The 9,358-nt window shown below is 41.8% G+C and overlaps 1 pseudogene; it reads left to right on the forward strand.

The window, feature by feature from the left end:
- Positions 1-2,150: 2,150 nt before the first annotated feature.
- On the forward strand, positions 2,151-4,144 carry LOC123823292 (annotated as a pseudogene).
- The last annotated feature ends 5,214 nt before the right edge of the window (positions 4,145-9,358 follow it).

Raw genomic sequence — 9,358 nt, forward strand, 5'->3', positions numbered from 1 at the left:
GGCAGCGTGGTTGCATGGCAAGAGGTGGATGCGGGGCCGCATGCAGATGCATTTGTAGATGCAGACGCACTTCGCAGGCAGGATGCAGGGCCTGGCTCAGATGCGGAGGGACGGACAGCAGGGCTCCGCTGGGTGGCGTGACTTCACAGGACAAGGCCTGGGGTCCGGTGGGGGGGGCGGGTCTCGGGGGTCTGGACATGACTGGGAAGCCAGACTCCCTGGAGAAGCCCGAGGTGCACGGTGGTGGCTGCTGGGCTGAGCCAGTTGGAGAGGATGGCAACGAAGACACCAACCTCTGATATGTGGGTGCCTGTGGAAACAGACACCACCATGGGAGCTTGTGAGCCTGGACAGCCTTCTTGGGGCTGCCCTGCTACTACCTGGCCCTTTGCGGGACACATGGCATGGATGGGATGCCTGCTGGCCTGGAGAGCACCCCTTGTGGTTTGCCCTGCAGTGGCTGTGCTGCCAACGTGTGTGGTCTGAAGCCCTTGGGCCGTCTGGGGCCCCACACGGCTCAGCTCTATGTGGGGACTTGGACCACCCTAGAGCTCAGAACGCCCTTTCCCACAAGCAGTGCATGGAGCGTGACCTCTGGTCATCAAGTCGCTGGTGACTGTCGATACCTTGGTGCTGATATCTCCATTGCTGTTCCCGCAGGGGTTGCCATGGCCAGGGACTACTTCATTCTTCAGCTTTGCTGTTACTTCCTTCTGTTTCTTATTTTTAGAGGGAGGGGAAGGGAAGGAGAAATAAAGAGAGGGAAACTACAGTATATGGTTGCCTCTCATGCACCCCCTACTGGGGGCGTGCCTCAACCCAGGCAGGTGCCCTGACTGGGAATCAAACTGGTGAGCATTTGGTTCACAGGAGGGCACTCAATCCACTGAGACACACAAGCCACCAGCCAGGGCAGCTTCTGCTCTTCCTTGAAGCACTGCTCTAGGTAGTTGTGGTGCCAAAAGGTCCATCAGAAACTGGAGACCGCGGACACTGCTGCCGCATTACAGTCTCTACTAGGGATTGGTCAGGTGGCTTCATGTTACTGCTAGTTTCTCAGCAGTCTGCAACTCAACCTCAACTAACTCAGAACCAGACCAGGCACTCCATGCCCTCTGGTATCCGCTGGAGAATCAGTGCATTCAATTCCCTGTTCTTCCCCGAGCCCCCAGCAGGTAGGTGTATTTGACTGAAGTGGCATGGGGAAAGAGGAGATAAAAGTTGAAAGTAGTTGTCTCAGGGAGCCAGCAGGAACAGTGTGGGGGAGTTTGGGTGTTGGTGATTAGGTTGGAGGTGGTTAAGGAATTTAAAATCAAGTGTTTCTCATTTCATTCAATGCTAGTATTTACTACTTAACTTTTATCATGTTATCTACGTATAAATATGATTTGAAAATTAAATAATATGTGATGCATTTGATGTAGAAAATAGTATATAGAAATTTTATATAAGGAATTCAGGGAAAGTCTAAGTATGGTTTCAAGAAGGTAAACACCACCTCAAGTATATGAGGACTGTCCATTTAGGTATCCAGCCATGTAATATGAAAAATAGAGACATTTATTGAAGAAGACAGAAGAAACATTGTACATAAGACAATGACACCTCAGTCCCCTTCAAAGTAGGCACTTGGGACTGTAACAGGGTACAGGGCGTGGGTCCCCTGATAATAGGGGACCACTCCTACAATCCTGTCTTCATGCAGGATTGGGGCAGGCAGGGTTGACCACAGAGGGAAGGTATAGTTGTTAATATATGTTGCATAACAAAGGAAGTTAATAGCCATGCCTTCCTGAAGGGAAGAGGGCTGCAACCCAGTGTCATTTGTATATCTGATTGTGACTACATTCAGGGACTTGCTGTGATGTAGCCAGGGTGGAAGTGAGGCGCAGAGGCAGAGGCAGATGCCTACCCCAGATGCCATGTGTCACTGTGACCTCTTGCTCTGAATAAAGATGGCAGCCAAAAGAGGGTCAAAGACACTGGGGAGCTGGCAAAAATGGCAGACAGTAACGCACCATAGAAAGCGCCAGATCTGAGATCACATACGAAATTCTGAGACAAGCATTTAAAATTACAGCGGGCTGAAGGTCAGAAAGAGAGACACAAGGTCAGGGGATGAGCACACAGAATTTTGCAGAGAAGGTATCATGAGGTGGTCTGCCCGGGAGGTCTACCTGAAGAAGAAGTCATGCAGCAGAGATGGTGGTACTATGGGAGACATGAGAGATGCTTGGAGCTGAACTGTGACTGGAAATGCTGAGCTGCAGACTTCTGTTCTTCTGAAAGACAGTACCTGTGAGTGGCATATTCTGAAACTGGCCTGGTTTGGCAGAGGGAATTTAGACTATGTGTTTTGGGCTGTTTTTAAAGGGAGCAGACTTAATGGCAGAAATTTGCAATTATTCTAAATCTGTATAACCTTTAAATAAACAACCCATTTCCTTCTTCACCAAACTCCTGCATTGGGAGTCACACTTCTTGGCGATGTGCAATCAAACCCCACAGCTGTTCCAGAACACCACTGACTGGTTCTGTAACAGGTCCTCCCATAGTTCTTCCAGTCACCATCAGCGGCCCCATTGTATTTTCTCAAATCTCACCAATGGTCTGAAATCTCTTCCCTTTCAATGGTGATTTTAGTCTTAGGAAAAGGCAGAAGTCAGGGTACCACATCTGGTCTGTAGTGGGACTGAGTTACCTCGGTGATATGATGTTTTGCCACAAAACTCTGCACTAGATGTGATGCATGAGTGGGCATGTTGTCATGATAAAGCTGCCAATCACCAGTTGCCCATAGCTGTGGCCTTCTGAATCATCCAATAGTTTTTGTGGAGGAATGTTCAAGGGTAATATGAAATTTGGTGCAGATTTGTGGCTCTACTCACTCAGTCATTTTGAATGCCATGGCCACACAGTACACATGCTCACTCAATGGCATCTACTGACTCCACTGACTAGTACAGTGAAGTATGTGCATTCCAGTCCACTCTTCTTGGCTGCCAAGTTACATCAATGTCATGCAAACTGCTCTTGTTTTATTAACAATGGCTGGACTTTTTCCAGACAGACTGTGTATACAAGTCTTAAAGAGTTGCCATCTCCCACTTGTTGATGTTAGTTAGCTGTCACTATTTGTTAATTAATATGCATGTATTACTCATGATCACAGCAGGTTTGAACACTAATTACCTGTCTTTTAATGTGAGAATGACTTGCAAGTGCATTACAGAAATGGGAAGATTTAACTAGAAATTATATCAACTTGAAAAGGCCAAAATGCAGTTTTCTTCCAATGCCTAAAATTTTTGCAGGCAAAATAAGAAAATTTCAGCTCTAAAACTGAACTGAATGAATGGGAAGCATATATTGATTTGGAAATTAAAAGTTTCTAGGAGGAGCACAGATAATTTTTTTTTAAAGTTATAAAGATGGCAGGAGAGTCCCAGAGCTAGTGGAGGGTGTTAGAAGCAGGGGCCAAAGAAATGAAGGGCTTCTCCCAGGCCTCTGCCTGGGTTGCCCATGCGATCACCCCACTCCTCACAAATCAATGGCTTCCAAAGTCCTGCTGCCCCACTCAGGCAAAGGCACCATGTGCCAGAAGATCACCCAGAACTTTGGCCTCCACCATCTCTCTAGCAGCTGCTTGTTGCAGGAGAACATCAGAGCCAATATGGAAGTTGGTGATATGGCAAAGCAGTACATAAAGAAAGGTGTTTTGGTTCCAGATCATGTGATCACATGCCAAATGATGTCAGAGCTGAAAAACAGGTGAGATCAACACTGGTTCCTAGACATTTTTCCTAAGACATTAGTTCAGGCTGAAGCCTTGGACCGAATCAGTGACCTGGATCTAATCATCACTTTGAACATTCCATTTGAAACACTGAAAGATCATCTCAGCCACTGTTGGATTCACCCTCCTAGAAGTGTGTATAACCTGGATGTCAATCCACCTAATGTACATGGGGTTGATGATGTCACTGATGAACCATTGGTCCAGCAGGAGGATGATAAACCTGAAGCAGTTGCTGCCAGGCTGAGACAGTACAAGGACGTGACAAAGCCAGTCATTGAACTATACAAGAGCCAAGGAATGTTCCACCAGTTTTCCAGAATGGACACTAACAAAATCTGGCAATGAATTTTTTTCCTGCTGTCTTAAAAATAAGTATTGTTCTTCATGCATTGTGAATTATCCCCATTGAGAATTCTTTACTATTCCTAGGAGTGATTTCAGTGTAATCATTGCCTTTGGAGTTTGGAGCAGAGGTATAGGAAATGGGAAATGGCCGGATCCCGGATTCCATACTCTACTCCTCCATCCTTCACTCCCTTCCTCCTCCCTTATAGCAAAATAGATAGCTTTAGCCAGTGCCGGGGTCACTCATTGTGTCTCAGCAGTGTTTGCTGTTTTGAGGTTTCCCAGCAACTGAGGGGCCCTTTGCTAGGTAGTATTAATAAAAGACAAACACCTTTTCTATGGTTTTTTAAGATAATGCTTGTTTCATGTCCAGTGGCCTAAAAATATATATATTTCTGATTTTCCTCAATAAACTCCTTCAATGATTTTGAAAAAGATTGTTAACTTCTTATAAAAAATTAAATATTTTGAGAAAAGTAAAATTCAAGGGATAGCTTTTCTCGGTTTTCATTCTATTGCTACACACGTGGTTCCTTCCCGGTTAGGCAGAAATAGTTTGGATGGTTTCTTAAGATTCATACCTGTCCTTACAATCTGTGTTCTAAGCAGCTATGGATTAATTTAGCTTTCCATTATCCTGACAGGCTTATTTAGAACTGAAAAAGTTGCTGTGTTTAATACCCTTGCAAACATAAAATAGGTACCATTTATCAAGGGCCTACTGAGTGATATGTGCAGTTTTTAGACCTTTACAAATACAGGATGGGACAAAAGTAGGTACATTTGTTCATATGGACAGTAATACATAATTAATAAATAATAAAAGAGTAAACTATGTTTCATGTGCTCTCAGCCGAAAGCCCACTTTTGCCCTGTCCTGTATTTCATCTTCCAGGCATCCTGTGAGATAGGCATGGTCCCACATTTATAAAGGAAGAAAGCAAGGTCACAGATGTGAAGTAACTTGCCCAGGCTCCTGCTGCCAAACAATATAGCCAGGACTCACACTCAGGTTTTCCTGACTGCAGCCTGAGTTTCCTCCTGGATATTAACTTCCTGTTTCCTGTCCCATGCAGTCCAGGGAGTGAGACTGCTTGGTTTTGCTTGTATTAAGAACAGCCTCACATAAAAAATAACAAAGTTCCCTGTGGTGACATTCAGCTTTATATGATAGTGTTCTTATTCCCTTTGCTTAAGCAAAGGGAGCTGCTATAGGAAAATCTGAGCCCTTGGTCCTCCTCTGTAACTACTCATTTATGAAAAAATGAAAGGCTGTCAAAGTAGGCTGGCTTGAGTCCAGGCTAATCTATGGAGAAGGCAAGCTCATGTCCCTTACCTGCCCTTTTGTGTCCATGGTTTTGAGCTCCTAAAGGGACCTTTAACCTTCAGCCACACTCAGCCATGGTGCTCAAACATAGGTATGGGCTCCTGATATCAGAATAAATCACTCCATCACTGCCACCCCAAACAAGGCCCTCATAATAAACTGATCCTTCCTAAAGTTCTGGCAGATGAACCAATGGTGACTGTGCACCTAACACAGGGTAACCCCGACTTTATACCATCTCCTTATATTACATTACACATTAACATTATCCTGAATGCCAAGTTCACTATCCTTTGCCTGCCATCTTATGTGGTGACACTTTTTCTCATGCACAGTTCTGGCAGAACCAGGAGACTGGCTTTCTGTCTTACCTGCCTCTCCCAGTGTTACTCGCTATCACCCCCCCCCCAAGGAACCAAGCTCAGATTAGCTTCAGGTTCAGCCAGGTTATGCCCACCTCTTTGGTAGGGAAAGGAAAAGGTGATAATAGTGATGGGTGAGAGAGGTGCTGCTGTGGCTTTTCCTGCCACTTAAAGTGTGGTTGCACCCTGGCTGGTGTGGCTCACTGGATTGAGTGCTGACCTGTGAACCAAAGGGTCACCAGTTCGATTCCCACTCGGGGCACACGCCTAGGTTGAGGGCCAGGTCCCCAGTGGGGAATACGTGAGAGGCAACCACACATTGATGTTTGTCTCTCTCTTTTTCTCCTTCCTGTCTCTCTAAAAATAAATAAATAAAATCTTTTAAAAAAATGTTGTTGAGACAGGATAATGTAAGAAAGATGCCTGTGCAAACCCATAAATAGGGCTTTTATAAAATTTAGTTCACTAGAACCTGAGTTCAGTATTTAACTTTAGCTGTTTGTCTAAACAGTTTACCAGTCTGCTGGAGGTCTTTGCTCAAATCATAAGTACCACAAATTTCCAAATGTTATGGTATAGGTATTCTTAGCAGTTACTGGTAATTGCTACTTCATGCAAAGCACATTACAAGCATTGTCTAATTAAATCCTTAACAATTACCCTAGGTAATGGATATGATTTCAATTATCTTGCCTCCTTGTATTTAAAAACTGAAATAATCCTGTTTATGTGAACTTGGGCCTTTTTAGTACCTTTCTTTAGTTTGAGTTCTCCATTCTCATTAATAGATAAAACAATGTATTTGCTACCACCTGGAATCTTTGTTTTTCTCTCTCTGGTGCTGAGAGAGGAAATGGGCACTCAATGCATCCTGGCGGTAGTTACACACTGTACAGACAGAAGGCATGATCTCATCTGTACTCTGCCTGGCGTAGGGGATCTTGGGAGGCATCTGTATCTACCTGATGAATTTCATTTATTAGCTTTCATTTAAAAGACAGTATCTTTTTTTGCTGCAGTTAATTTTGCCAGAGAGGCTATTCATAAGGCACAGACATGTTTACAGTATGAATTGCTTCTTTCTTCCCCTCAGTTTTTAGTAACTCCCTTGTCTATTTGGTGTCTCAAAAGAATAACCCAGTAATGGAGATTTCTTTTAAATAGGAATGTGGTCTGGTCATAAGTTACCATCTTTTTCCATATAAAACTGACCCAACCTGGTTTCCAGAGAAGTGTGCAACATACAGATATCAGGGAACCATGAAGCCATATTTCAGCTATGAAGAAAAATCTGCTTCCTTCATCTGTTCAGATATATTATAATTGCAATTGTTTTTAAATGCTATACCTTATCTTTCTTTTAACCATTTGCACAATTATTGTCAAAATAAATGCCATTATATGTATGCTTCAGGGAATTCTCCAATTTATTTAGTGTGTGTGTGTGTGTGTGTGTGTGTGTGTGTGTGTATGTGAGAGAGAGAGAGAGAGAGAGAGAGAGAGAGAGAGAACGAGAAAGAGATAGAGATGGTAAAACATTTCTAAAAGGGAGAAAGGTTTTGTATGGCATGGATAGTCCTTTCTTCCTTAGTGATAATTAGGCTATTATTCCAGGAAGTTCAGTAACTTTGAAATAAAAGATTTCGTGTTTAAAACTTTTTAAAGGAGCAGTGCACCTAGAAGATTGTCCCTGGGGTTATTGTGTGTCTAACTCCATTTCATTACATCTTTCTTTTCTTTATTTTAAAGCTTTGGCTATAAAATCAGGAATGTACTAAATAAAAGCAAATAATTTGTGTTTAACTTAAAGAGAAGAAAAATGAAAACTCAGGCTTCATGTAAGCACCAAAAAGTTAGGGTTTAGAGAGCTTTTCTAGTTTCATGAGAATTTTGTACTACAGATTTTTATAGACTCTTGTTTTTGAGATGAACAGATAGATCTCTGGAAGAAATTGTAGAATTCCAATAACATTTATTGTGACCCCTCTCAAGCTCAAATCAGTTCTCTAACCTAATGACAGCTTGTCTCTTTGGTTTACTGTCCTGTGAAATGTCAGCTCCACTTTCCCAGAAGTCATATGTTTACAATGAGTCAGTGCTTTCCCTCTGTGTCAAAGTTATCAGCTCTCTCAATTTGTCTGTGCTTAATTCAAAGGATCTAAACCTAATCTATAAGTGCTTTTCTGTTAATTGTCTTATTATTTTGATCATCTTGCTTGAAGATTATTCATACTTTTAAATTTGGTAGAAATAAAGTTTTTTTCTGCTTAAAGAAAGTTAAGATATTTCAGGGACTGTCTCTGAACTAAAGAATGCTTCTGAAGGTAATAAATGTCAATGACCCATTCTTCCCCCTCCTACAACTCTGAAACCAAAGTCTATCTTTGAAATGCAAATACCTGGTCTTCAAGAACTCTTACCTGGACCATCTCTTAAAATACAGAGTTTTGGGAAGGTAAGTCTTATCTAAAGCATTGGGGGAAAAAACCCTTAACTACATCTGATCAAATCAATGTAATTTATTTCAGTGATTCCTTTCTAAATTAGTACATTTTGATTAAGGTTATTGGATATTTAGATATTTTGAAATGTTTAAAAATTGATTGATAGAAAAGTCTTGGGTTCTCTTGCTTTTGGCTTTTGTTTTAGAGAGGCCATGGAGTGGATTTGGAGCTGTTAATTTGTGTCTTGTTTATAAATGCCTTTGCTGGATGTGTGTTTCTTCAAAGTGAATGTATCTGCCAATAGAGGAAGCTATGTTTCTACAGGTTATGAAATGTGTTCATAAATGTCAATCTAGGGAATACTGGCTGATTATTTTTGGTTATTATTGGAAATTGAGGTTTCTAAAAGGTAAAAAATTCAAATTAAGTCAGAAAGAAATTGAATGGTTTTGGTAATAGAATGCATGAGATAAAAAAATTGTAAGACTTTATTTACTTTTAGAGAGATGCTAAGGGAAGGAGAAAGAGAGGGAGAGAAACATCACTGTGTGGTTGCTTCTTGTGCACCCCCCACTGGGGACCTGGCCTGTAACCCAGGCAAGTGCTCAACGCTTTGGTTCACAGGCCCGTGCTCAATTCACTGAGCTATACTAGCCATGGCAAGATAAAAATTTTTTGAGGGAAAAGGAAGAAAATTAAGTATAAAGATGGTTAGTTTTGAATGGATAAAATGGTTTGTGAAAATATAAACTTTTGTGAAAATATAAAAGGTTATGAAGGTTGTAGAAGTTTGTGAAAGTTTTAAGTTTATAAACTTAAGCATCTGAAGTTGCCCTTGTCTTCTCTAGAAAAATTAGTAATTCAGATTATGCATATGGCCTTGATGTGTATGGTTTTAATGTAATATGTGTTCATCTGCATAACATTGTTACAGAAAACAACCCCCTATGGATCTTTTGTTTCTTCTTCTTTGCCCACCACCAGTAGGAATTGTAGCTCTCAATGCCAGAGTTTGCTTCAAAACAAAGGAATTATTTAATTAAAAGTTATTCAGGTTTACAGGACTCAAATAAACAATTTG

The sequence above is a fragment of the Phyllostomus hastatus genome, unplaced genomic scaffold (assembly GCF_019186645.2).
Source record: "Phyllostomus hastatus isolate PE091 unplaced genomic scaffold, TTU_PhHast_1.1 phas_contig_493, whole genome shotgun sequence".
NCBI lineage: Eukaryota > Metazoa > Chordata > Mammalia > Chiroptera > Phyllostomidae > Phyllostomus > Phyllostomus hastatus.